This window comes from Somniosus microcephalus, unplaced genomic scaffold (assembly GCF_052327205.1).
Source record: "Somniosus microcephalus isolate GS21.2 unplaced genomic scaffold, FLI_Smic_1.0 unresolved_chr2, whole genome shotgun sequence".
Lineage (NCBI taxonomy): Eukaryota > Metazoa > Chordata > Chondrichthyes > Squaliformes > Somniosidae > Somniosus > Somniosus microcephalus.
In genome coordinates, this window is record NW_028225180.1 from 78,897,389 (window position 1) to 78,910,548 (window position 13,160).

Here is a 13,160-nt window from a genome sequence, read left to right on the forward strand (position 1 = left end):
CGATTTCACCACCGCACCAAGTTTGGTATCATCTGTATTTCCATTGAGTTTCTGAATCCATGTCATTGATTTAAATTATAACAGTAGTGGTCCCATCACTGAGACCTGGAGCACCCGGCTCCATTTCCACACTCCCACCCTGACAGTATCCCTTTAACCAGTGCCTGTTGTTTTCAGCCAGTTTGCTATCAAACCTAAATTTTTCCCTGATTCCCAACAGATTTGAGATTAATTAGTAATCTTTCGTGTGGAACTTTGAAGTCGATGTGCACAATGTCATAGAGTTTACCACAGTCGATTTGAGTTGTCACTTCCTCAAAGAAATTAAGGAGGTTGGTCGGGCAGGATCTTGCCAGTCTAAAGCCTTGTTGACTACTCTTCACTAGGTTGTTGTTATACAGATTGACGTAATAAAACTCACTACGCACTTGGTTTGAGGATAAAGCAAGGCCTTAATCAACTTGTTTCAGAACATGGAAGTCTAGTTGTATTTCACTAGCTCTTTGTCTTACAAAATGTCCCTGGCAAGCTGGGCCCACGCCCGAGTATTTATGCTCCTTGGACGGCGCCACCAGCTGGCCGTCCAGCGTTATTTCATAAGTAGTTTCTTGATGATGAAATTTATAACACAGATAATACTCAAGTTTAATCCTGATAATCAGTTCCATTATCAGTAAGGTCAAACCCACCGTCTCTTAACTCACGAGACAATCTATTAAAAATCATGAGATTTGGTAAGAAATCATGAGTTGCTATTTTTTGATTTATTTAATCTCTAACAGGTCACAGCTCTTTACAAAAACTATATTATTGCATCTGAAAGTGCTTCACAAATTTAAAAAAAAAATCCTACCTGTTATCACCACCGTTCAGCTGGTGCCCAACACAACCACTCCGCAATGCAGTCCCTGCAGCTGCCAACCAACAGTATGTAAGGGAAAAATACATCAGAAACACCCTCCCATGGAGATAGGAGTTGCTATCTCTCCCAGGGAACATTGATGTAATTGGTGATGTAAAAACTTTTATCTTCCCTTCCGCTGAAAGGTAACCCTACAGGTTCAGCAACATGCCAGTTGAATACTTTACCAGCGGCGGCAGGTAGCGAGAGCGGCGGACCTGTGGGGGACTCGGCGGCGGCGGCAATAAAAGCGGCAGTGGGGCCAGGAGAGGCCTCAGAGCAGCGGCGGCAGGTAGCGAGAGCGGCGGACCTGTGGGGGACTCGGCGGCGGCGGCAATAAAAGCGGCAGCGGGGCCAGGAGAGGCCTCAGAGCAGCGGCGGCAGGTAGCGAGAGCGGCGGACCTGTGGGGGACTCGGCGGCGGCAGCAATAAAAGCGGCAGCGGGGCCAGGAGAGGCCTCAGAGCAGCGGCGGCAGGTAGCGAGAGCGGCGGACCTGTGGGAGACTCGGCGGCGGCGGCGGGGTACTTGAAGCGGCAGCGGGGCCAGGAGAGGCCTCAGAGCAGCGGCGGCAGGTAGCGAGAGCGGCGGACCTGTGGGGGACTCGGCGGCGGCGGCAATAAAAGCGGCAGCGGGGCCAGGAGAGGCCTCAGAGCAGCGGCGGCAGGTAGCGAGAGCGGCGGACCTGTGGGGGACTCGGCGGCGGCGGCAATAAAAGCGGCAGCGGGGCCAGGAGAGGCCTCAGAGCAGCGGCGGCAGGTAGCGAGAGCGGCGGACCTGTGGGAGACTCGGCGGCGGCGGCGGGGTACTTAAAGCGGCAGCGGGGCCAGGAGAGGCCTCAGAGCAGCGGCGGCAGGTAGCGAGAGCGGCGGACCTGCGGGAGACTCGGCGGCGGCGGCGGTGGCGGGGTACTTAAAGCGGCAGCGGGGCCAGGAGAGGCCTCAGAGCAGCGGCGGCAGGTAGCGAGAGCGGCGGACCTGTGGGGGACTCGGCGGCGGCGGGGTACTTAAAGTGGCAGCGGGGCCAGCAGAGGCCTCAGAGCAGCGGCGGCAGGTAGCGAGAGCGGCGGACCTGCGGGAGACTCGGCGGCGGCGGGGTACTTAAAGCGGCAGCGGGGCCAGGAGAGGCCTCAGAGCAGCGGCGGCAGGTAGCGAGAGCGGCGGACCTGTGGGAGACTCGGCGGCGGCGGCGAGGTAATAAAAGCGGCAGCGAGGCCAGGAGAGGCATACCAAACTCCAGTCTGCAAGCTCAGAGGGCAGCAGAGAGGTAAAAAGTAATCGGGGTGTGACGTCACCAGGGAGCAGGTAAGTGATTGGTTGGTGAGTATTTCTCTCTTTTCAATACAAGCTTGAATTCTGTGGTGTTAAATTTCTAGGGTCTCTGTTGTAGTGGGGACAGTTGGTAAATAAAGCGCCCTAGAGTATACCTGTAACTGGGGTATTGAATAAATTTTTAAATTAATTAAAGGAGTAAGTCATGGCAGGAGAGCTCAGCCCCGTGTTCTGCTCCTCTTGCTCCATGTGGGAAGTCAGGGACGCTGCCAGTGTCCCTGGCGACCATGTGTGCGGGAAATGCATCCAGCTGCAGCTACTTGTAGACCGCATTGCGGCGCTCGAGCTGCGGGTGGATGAGTTTTGGAGCATGCGCGATGCTGAGAGGGTCGTGGATAGCACGTTTAGCGAGTTGTTCACGCCGCAGGGTAGGGCTGCACAGGCAGAAAGAACTTGGGTGACCATCAGGCGGAGCAACAGAGGCAGGCAGGAAGTGCAGGGGCCCCCTGCAGACATCCCCCTTTCAAACAGGTATACCAAGTTGGATACTGTTGAGGGGGATGACTCACCAGGGGAAGGCAGCAGCAGCCAGCTTCCTGGCACCAGGGACGCTTCTGCTGCTCAGAAAGGGAGGAAAAAGAGTGGGAGAGCAATAGTGGTAGGGGATTCTATCGTAAGGGGAACAGATAGGCGTTTCTGTGGCCGCAAACGTGACTCCAGGATGGTTTGTTGCCTCCCTGGGGCCAGGGTCATGGATGTCACTGAGCGGCTACAGGGCATTCTTAAGGGGGAGGGGGAGCAGGCAGAGGTCGTGGTCCACATTGGGACCAACGACATAGGTAGGAAGGGGGATGAGGTCCTGCATCAAGAATTTAGAGAGCTAGGTAGAAGATTAAAAAACAGGACCTCAAAGGTTGTAATCTCTGGATTACTCCCAGTGCCACGTGCTAGTGAGTATAGGAATAGGAGGATAGAGCAGATGAATGCGTGGCTAAAGAGTTGGTGTAGGGGGGAGGGTTTTACTTTCCTGGATCACTGGGCCTGCTTCTGGGAAAGGTGGGACTTGTACAAGTCGGACGGGTTGCACCTGAACCAGAGCGGGACAAATATCCTTGCGGGGAGGTTTGCTAGCACTGTTGGGGAGGGTTTAAACTAACTTGGCAGGGGGATGGGATACAGAGGGGAGCTGAAATAGGGGGTGATGTGCTGCCAATTATAGAGAAAAAAACAAGTCAGCTTGGTAGACAGGGCAAATATACAAGGGCAAGGCTGGATGGCATCTATTTTAATGCAAGGAGTCTTGCAAATAAGGTGGATGAACTGAAGGTGTTGATAAACACATGGGAGTATGATATTGTTGCTATCACGGAGACATGGTTGAGGGAGGGGCAAGACTGGCAGCTCAATATTCCGGGGTACAGAATCTTCAGGCGAGACAGAGGGGGAGGTATAAGAGGAGGGGGTGTCGCAATATTAATTAAGGAGTCAATTACTGCAGTAAGGAGGGATGACATATTAGCAGGTTCCTCTAATGAGGCCATATGGGTGGAGCTTAAAAACAGAAAGGGGGCAAGCACTTTGCTGGGAGTGTACTACAGGCCTCCAAACAGTCAGGGGGAGATAGAGGAACAGATATGTAGGCAAATCTCAGAGAAATGTGCAAATAATAGGGTAATAATAATGGGGGATTTCAACTTCCCCAATATTAACTGGGATAGTCAGAGTGTGAAAGGCACAGAGGGTGTAGAATTCTTAAAGTGCATCCAGGAGAGCTTTTTGAGCCAGCATGTAGAAGGTCCTACAAGAGAGGGGCGGTACTGGACCTAATTCTAGGGAATGTGGCCGGCCAAGTGGAAGAAGTGCTAGTAGGTGAGCACTTTGGTGACAGTGACCATAATATGGTGAGATTTAAGGTGGTCATGGAAAAGGACAGGGATGGGCCGGAAATAAAGGTTCTAAATTGGGGGAAGGCCGATTTTAATAGGATAAGGCAGGATCTGGCCAAAATAGACTGGGATCAGCTACTTGTAGGAAAATCCGCATCGGAGCAATGGGAGGCTTTCAGAAGGGAGATTGAGATCATACAATGGCAACATGTTCCCGTAAAGGTCAAGGGTGGTTCCAAAAACCACAGGGAACCTTGGATGTCAGGGGATATACGAGAATGGATTAGAAAAAAAAGGAGGGCTTTTGGCAGATACAAAAGGCTAAAGACGGAGGAAGCCCTAGAGGAGTACAAAAAGTGCAGGGGGATACTTAAAAAAGCAATTAGGAGATCAAGGAGGGGCCATGAAATAACACTGGCGAGCAAAATAAAGGAAAATCCTAAGATGTTTTATAAGTATATTAAGGGTAAGAGGATAACTAGGGAAAAAATAGGGCCCATTAGGGACAAAAGTGGCAATCTGTGTGTGGAGCCGGAAGATGTAGGAGGGGTTCTAAATGAACTTTTTGCATCTGTTTTCACTATGGAGAGGGACGATGTAGACATAGAAATAGGGCGGGGGGACTGTGATATGCTCGAACATATTAACATCGAGAGGGAGGAGGTATTGGCGGTTTTAGCAGGCCTAAAAATGGATAAATCCCCAGGCCCGGACGAAATGTATCCCAGGCTGCTGTGTGAGGCAAAGGAAGAGATTGCGGGGGCTCTAACACATATATTCAGAACCTCTCTGGCCACAGGGGATGTGCCAGAGGACTGGAGAACCGCTAATGTAGTACCATTATTCAAGAAGGGGAGTAGGGAAAAACCGGGGAACTACAGGCCAGTGAGCCTAACATCAGTGGTAGGAAAATTATTGGAAACAATTCTGAGGGACAAAATTAGTCTCCACTTGGAGAGGCAAGGATTAATCAGGGATAGTCAACATGGCTTTGTCAAGGGAAGATCATGTCTGACTAATTTGATTGAATTTTTTGAGGGGGTGACTAGGTGTGTGGATGAGGGTAACGCAGTGGATGTGGTATACATGGATTTCAGTAAGGCCTTCGATAAAGTCCCGCACAGGAGACTGGTCAAGAAGGTAAGAGCCCATGGAATCCAGGGTGCCTTGGCACATTGGATACAAAACTGGCTTGGTGGCAGAAGGCAGAGGGTGATGGTCGAAGGTTGTTTTTGTGACTGGAAGCCTGTGGCCAGTGGGGTACCACAGGGATCGGTGCTGGGTCCCTTGCTGTTTGTGGTCTACATTAATGACTTGGATATGAATGTAAAAGGTATGATCAGTAAGTTCGCGGACGATACAAAAATTGGTAGGGTGGTAAATAGCGAGGAGGGTGGTCTCAGTCTGCAGATCGATATAGATGGGTTGGTCAGATGGGCGGAACAGTGGCAAATGGAATTTAACCCGGAAAAGTGCGAGGTGATGCAGTTTGGGGGGACTAACAAGGCAAAGGAATACACAATGAATGGTAAGACCCTAGGCAAGACGGAGGGTCAGAGGGATCTGGGCGTGCAAGTACACAGATCCCTGAAGGTGGCGGAACAGGTGGATAAGGTGGTAAAAAAGGCATATGGGATACTTGCCTTCATTAGCCGAGGCATAGAATATAAGAGCAAGGAGGTTATGATGGAGCTGTATAAAACACTGGTTAGGCCACAGCTGGAATACTGTGTGCAGTTCTGGTCGCCACACTACAGGAAGGATGTGATAGCTTTGGAGAGGGTACAGAGGAGATTCACCAGGATGTTACCAGGGCTGGAGCGCTTCAGCTATGAAGAGAGACTGGGCAGATTGGGTTTGTTTTCCTTGGAGCAGAGGAGGCTGAGGGGGGACATGATTGAGGTGTACAAAATTATGAGGGGCATAGATAGGATGGATACTAAGGAGCTTTTTCCCTTAGTAGAAGGGTCAATAACAAGGGGGCATAGATTCAAGGTAAAGGGCGGGAGGTTTAGAGGGGATTTGAGAAAGAACTTTTTCACCCAGAGGGTGGTTGGAGTCTGGAACTCACTGCCTGAAAGGGTTGTGGAGGCTGGAACCCTCACAACATTCAAGAAGCATTTGGATGAGCACTTGAAATGCCATAGCATACAAGGCTACGGACCAAATGCTGGAATATGGGATTAGATTAGACAGGGCTTGATGGCCGGCGCGGACACGATGGGCCGAAGGGCCTCTATCCGTGCTGTATAACTCTATGACTCTATCACTCTATGTCATTTCTCTGCTCTGCCTGGGGTGGGTTTAGGCTCAGTGGCACCTGTTGCAAACACTGACACCGTTTCAGGTGCCACCCTCCACTGCCCGCCTGCTCACTGCACAGCTGCTGAGTGTTTCAGGGTTTTTTCCTCCCCCTCTGCTGTTTACCGGCCTGTCTGCACGGACCCCAGTTTGAGAACCACTGGATTGTTCTTCCATTAACCAAATACATGGGAAGGCTGCTGTCATATCCAATTAGCAAATGGCAACAAGATTACCGGATATTGGTATTATAAAGTCACTTCAGTTAACTGGTTGTGTGGGCTTACCTACAGGAAAGACTTTTGTCACTGGACTCAAGAAAACCATCTGATGCAGCCTAAAAACTTGAACTCCCTTCTCATCACCCTCCTCTTTCCAGTCTGGACCTCCATCTGTCTCCCATTCCTCTCTGTACCCAATGCTCTCTCTGCATCAATCTTCCCCCTCCTCTCTCTCTGCGCCTCCATCTCTTTCTCCTTGTCACTCTTCCCCAATCTCTCTCTACCTCCATCTTTCTCCCATTCCTCTCTGTACCCCATCTCCCTGTCACTCTCCACCATCTCTCCTCTCCTCACCCAAGCCTCAGCCTCAACAGATCATACTCGCTGGGCTGGATTTTTAATGAGGAGGCGGGACTACAACTTTCGGGGTTGTAGTCCCGCCTCCATCGAGTTGTGGCCAACCAACGTGATTTTCACTTGATTGACCTTGTTGAGCCCGCCCAGCATGCTCAGCAGGCCAATTAAGGGCCACCCGGCAACAGGTGAGGTCACAGATTGACATTTCATCTGTCAAAAGCTTTTGACAGATGAAATATCAGCGTTTGACAGCTGTTTGAAGCTGTCAAACACTGACAATCTGTACTCCAAGTTAATTCCTTCCTCTCAGGCTGATTTAGAGATCTCTCCAGAACAGAAAGCTGAATGCTGCAGATTTTGACAGCTCGCAGCCATTCTGCTTTCTGTGCCGGTGAGATGAGGGACTCCCGAGACCTGAAGGAAGGAAGGCTGTAAATGTAAGTAAAACTTCTTTAAACACTTTACACACACCAAACACACTTACCTCTGAACTCATGCACCCATCACTCACCTGAACACCGGACATCTCGAACCCTCCAAGCCCTTCAGCCCGACAGTCCGCCTCGCTAACTTGGCGTGGTTTGGAGCCATCGGGAATCCCACACTTCAGCAATAAAAATAGGGATTAGGCTAAAAACTGCCTGTTAACTACCTGTTAACAGGCAGTTAATTGGCACTAATCCCCTTCCCGCCTCGGGGAGGCGGGTTCCAGCACAGGTCGGGTATCCGCCTCCTTTGAAACTGGCATGGAGGCGGGTTGGGGGCAGGATGGGTTCGTGCCCCTCGATTTCGAGATTTTAACCCCCCACATGCCTGCAATCCCGCCTCCATGGCCCAACGAAAATCCTGCCCGCTGACTCTGCCGATTCGTGCGCATGCACAGGTGAATGGTGCAAAGCAGTGCATTGTTGCAAATGCAGTTCTCACCGAGCCAGACTTGTGCAGCTCCGAATGGTGTTATGACCAGAATGGAACTGCATCTCCCAGCATGCCCAGCAAGTTGGACTCCTCCGCATAATGTGTGGCGGAGCGCGCACTTCCGATTTGCTCACCTTGTCAACAATATTGCAGACGAAGTTTAAAATCACAAGTTTTCTTAGGTGAATCACGAGTTGGGCTGAATTTTCATTAAAAATCGCGTGCTTGGCAATTAAATCACGAGAGTGGACATTACTGTTAATTCCTTTTCTTACTACCATCTCAGGTGCATATGCCTAATGAGCAATCAGGGAAGCCTATATGGTCCTTGTTAATATGTATCAATAGCAAAACCTGATAGTCAGCCAGGAAAAGAAGTATTGTTGTTTTATGCAACTACCAGGATGGTAGGCAATCTGGATGGACCTTGGTCTTTCTTTGTCTAGCAATTCCTATGCATCTGAGAGGAGATCTTATAGAGGTATACAACATAGTTAAGGGAATGGAAAGGTAAATCCAGCATATTACTTTAAACAGTAGAACAAGGGACACAGTAGTAAAAGCTAAATTTAGGACTGATATCAGGAAGTTCTTCTTCACAAGTGGGTCAAGTGGAGAATGTTACAGTTGGAGAGCATTTCAGGAATAGTGATCATAGTATCGTAAGGTTTAGATTAGTTATGGAGAAGGACAAGGAGCAATCTAGAATAAACATACTTAACTGGAGGAGGGTTAATTTTAGCAAATTGAGGAGGGATCTGGTCCGGGTAAACTGGAGTCAAAGACCTAGTAATTGGATACGGTCCGAAAACGGGCGGTGTCCTGGCGCAATGCTATTTAGCTGTGCCGGATCGAAGTGGTCCAGATAGCATGCAAAATTCATGCTGAGTGCTCACCTACATGATTATAGTGCTGATCTCAGTGCTAAACATGCTGCTGATTGGCTTACCACTCAACAGGTGGGAAATGATCAGATGCAGCCTAATTGCAAGTAATGTTTGGCCTCAGCTTTCCCCACTACTTAAAGGGGAGGTGCTTTGATGCAGCAGCACCTCATTGTCATTGTAGTTGGAGCTCGAATTGGAATCACACCTGAAATTGGAAGACATGGCTGAGCACCAGCAAAGAGAACGAGCCTGAAGGTTCTCAGATGCGGCTCTGGAGGCACTGGTGGTGGCCATGGAAAGGAGGCGCAGACTGGCAGGAAACCATCAGCCCATACATCGAGAAGGCTCTGGTATGAGATATCTGGGTACGTGATGGCCAACAGTGTGGTCCGCAGAACTTGGATCCAGTGCCGCAAGAAGTTTAATGACCTCACACGGCAGGTCACGGTGATTGAAGGCCTCAGCGAATGCCATATCCCACCATCTGCACCACCAGCCTCACACACTGCTCAATGCACCACACCCCCAGTACTCACCCACCAACAATATCTACCTATCACCACTCATACCTCAAAATCATAGCTTCACTTCACCCTCACAACCTTACTGCTGCAGAACTCACACCTTGCATACACTGCCAGCTGGAGGAGCGCGTGCTCGACATCATTGGGAAGGAAGTCACCGAGCCCATGGGGACAATAATGGTATGCTCATTCCTAATCCTTCTTCTCACATCTCACTTCCGCCTCATCCCACAATCTCTTCTCACTTACAAGCTGCTGATGCTGTAAGCGTGGATATCTTACTTTCCCCCACTGCCCTCACTATAATCGGACTCTTGTGCCTCTCTGCTTTTAGATGACGAAGCTCTGCCCGCCACACAGCCTGTCCCCGAAGCAATGGAGGAGAGTGAAAGAGAAGAAAGCACACTGTCACTGCATGTGACACTCGCAGACAGCAGCCCAGAAACTGGCACTGCGCGGAATTTAGAGGGTACTATAGATGCGGGATCTGCACATGGTGAGGCACCGGGCACGAGTGAGCTGCGGCAAGGCTAAAGGGAAAGAGTAGCTCGGGGGCTAGCTCCTAGGAGGGTGAGTTCTGCTGCACACGACTCAGATGAGGACCTCAATGGGGCGGCCTTCAGAAGAAAGGTGATAGGCATGCACACCGGATTGCTAGGTGCAATGGCAAGCCTGCCAGAGAGCCTCTTGACAATGTCAAGGATCATGGAGGAGTCCGGCTCCAACATTGGATGTGGCTTTGTACAGAGCTTGGAGCCCGTGATTTCCAGGCTGGAATTGATGGACAACTTGAGGAGAGACCGTGTCGACCCAGGCATGATGCTCTGTGAGTTGGGTGATGTCACGACTGCCATTGCATCACAGGTGTAAGCGACCCAACGTCTTAGCGCTGCAGTGGAAGCACAGACCGCTCTCCTGCAGTCTCAGCTTGCTGCCACGCAAGCTCAGACTGCTGCCATCATGGCTGGGTTTACCAGTGTCAAATGGGGCTTGCAGGGCATCTTCCAACAGATTGCTAGGAATGTTGAAGCGCCGTCCCGGGGGAGTGGCAGTGGATCTGTGGAGCAGGAACCTGCTGTACTCTCTCAGGATGACAGCGTTCCTATTCCCACCACTGCCACTCCGCCATTGCCCTTGCTGTTGTCTGTCCGCCAGCCAGCTCAGACTCCTGCCGCACATGCCGAAGTGGTGCACTGTACAGCTGGGCCTTCTAGGTCCATAACTGGTCGAGGTCGTCCTGCAAGGCCATCTGCAGTCTCCCCCACAGAATCTGAAGACTCCCCTACGGAATCTCAGCAGCCTTCCAGCAACCGTGCTGCAGCCACTGGGGGAGCACCGCAGGAGCACCAGAGTAGGATAGGGCACATCAACGACAGGCACGAAGGGATTGCACAAGGGTGATTAGTTGATATTGTAATGTGACTTGAATAGTGATGATTTTAATAATTTTGTTTGGAATGTTAGTTTTGTGTAAGATTTGCATCGCAGGTCACACACAAATTACCCAAAAGCGTCTTAGGAGTCATAGGTCGTTTTATTAAGGAGCAGCTGTTCAATTATAATCAAAATCAATACTCAATCAGGATAGACATAGTAGACATACGATCCGTAACAGATGTGAATGGTTTACCGGTCCCGGAACGGACGGATGGACGGAGGTTGTGACAGAACGGTGGTCTCGGATCCCTGCAGCCTGCGGCAGTGGTATCTTCCTCTTTGGTCATCTCCCGAGGCTGGCGGAGGTGTTAAGCCGAAGCTAGCATGAATACACCCAGGGGAAGCTCTTCCTCTCTCCGCCTCCCCGGGAAAGCTCTTCCCCTCTCTGCCTATTTATCCCTTTCAGCTGCCCGTTTATATACCTTATTTTGGGGGGCAGGCAGATACCTCGCGTCGGCTTGATGGCATGGCCGGAATGGCTCTTGGCGGTTGGTGTCGGGAGCGGGGCGGTCGGACGCGTCCTACAACCCATTCAATTGTCCAATTACAGGTACCTATGGCAAACCTCGCCTGTCCCCATGAGATCATCCTGCCGCTTATCTCTTGTTTGGACCTCTGGTTACCTTCTCTTGGACAGTCTGTTCATCTCAAAGCTCCTTGCTCAATCATCTTACCAGGCCCAGTCATGCCTACATGAAGGCCTGTTTCTGCATTTATGCCCTTGTAAATAACCTCAGCTCTTTGTGCAACTCCTTATCTGACATGATTGGAATTCTTCTGTGTCATCAGCTCATCCTGGCTGCTGAGCTAGGCAAACCCACTTCTTTTATAAAACCATTATTTTTTTTACAATTCACAACTTCTTCCAATTCACGATTTCTTACATTTGTGGTGGTTCTCATTTCAGCTTTGTGCCCTGGAGGACGCCGTGATATTCTGTGACAGATGGATGGTATGATGGTGATGTGGTGAGCAATGGGGTTCTGGAGTTTCATTCAGTGGAATCGGAATCTAATGAGGCATTCACGGACAGCCCATGCTGAAGGGGAATTTGCTGCCTGCCTACTCCCTTCCTCCTCGTCCTCTTCCTACTGCTCCTCTTCCTCTTCCTTCTCCTCCTCTCCTCTTCCTGAGGTGGTCCCGCAATCCCTGCTGGCAAGAGCAGCGCCCTCATGATGGCCAAGTTGTGGAACATGCAGCAGACCACTACAAAATAAGACACCCAGTCCACCGAGTACTGGAGGGCTTCTCCCGAGTGGTTAAGGCAGCGGAATCGTTGCTTCAGTATCCCAATGGTATGCTCGATGATGTTCCTGGTGGTAGCATGGCTCTCATTATGAGTGCTGGGCACGAGTGTTGGGGTTGCAGAGGGGCCAGGTGCAGAGCAGACAGACCTTGTCTCCGAGTAGACACCCTTGGGTTTGACGTGGTGGCCCGAAGATTGCTGCCACACTGGACTGACGCAGGATGAATGCATCATGACTGCTGTCAGGATGGCATGCATTGACCATCAGGATGCACTGTGCGTGGTCGCACAACAACTGCACATTAAGTGAGTGATAGCCTTTGCGGTTACAGAAGATCTCAGGATTGTTATGCGGCATCCGCAAAGCCACGTAGGTGCAGTCGCTAACGCCCTGCACCATGGGGAAACCCGCTATCCTGGCAAAGCCACATGCGCGCTCCTCCTGCTTCTCTCTGCTCAGAAAGAAGACAACGTAGTCCCTTCTCCTGGTGTAGAGAGCCTCCCAGGTGCAGTGGTGGACGGCGAACTGGGAGATGTTAGCTATGTCTCCTTGAGGGCCAATTGGAGAGCCGTGTTCACCCTGCTGCGAGGCTTCAGGTCTGGTTGCAGGAGGTGGCAGTGTCCCGTGACCACCTCCTTCTTGAAGCGGAGCCTCCTAATACACTGCTCCTTGCATAAGTGGCCCGAAACGGGCCTTAACGGCCAGAGCAAACACTACAAATTTCTAGGCCACTGACTGGCAGGCAAAATTGTAATGGAGCAATGGGCGGCCTTTAAAGAGGAGATGGTTTGGGTACAATCTAGGTACATACGGGCAGCACGGTGGCATAGTGGTTAGCACTGTTGCCTCACAGCGCCAGGGACCCGGGTTCAAATCCGGCCTCGGGTGACTGTCTGTGTGGAGTTTGCACATTCTCCCCGTGTTTGCGTGGGTTTCCTCCGGGTGCTCCGGTTTCCTCCCACAGTCCAAAAGATGTGCGGGTTAGGTTGATTGGCTATGATAAATTGACCCTTAGTGTTAGGGGGATTAAATACGTGGGGTTACAGGGAGAGGGTGGGATATGTGTTGGTGTAGGGGTTACGGGGATCGGGTGGGATATGTGTCGGTGCAGGCTCGATGGGCCGAAATGGCCTCTATCTGCACTGTGGGGTTTCTGTGATTCTGTGATTCCTACAAGGGGGAATGGGAGGGCAACCAAAGCCAGAGCTACCT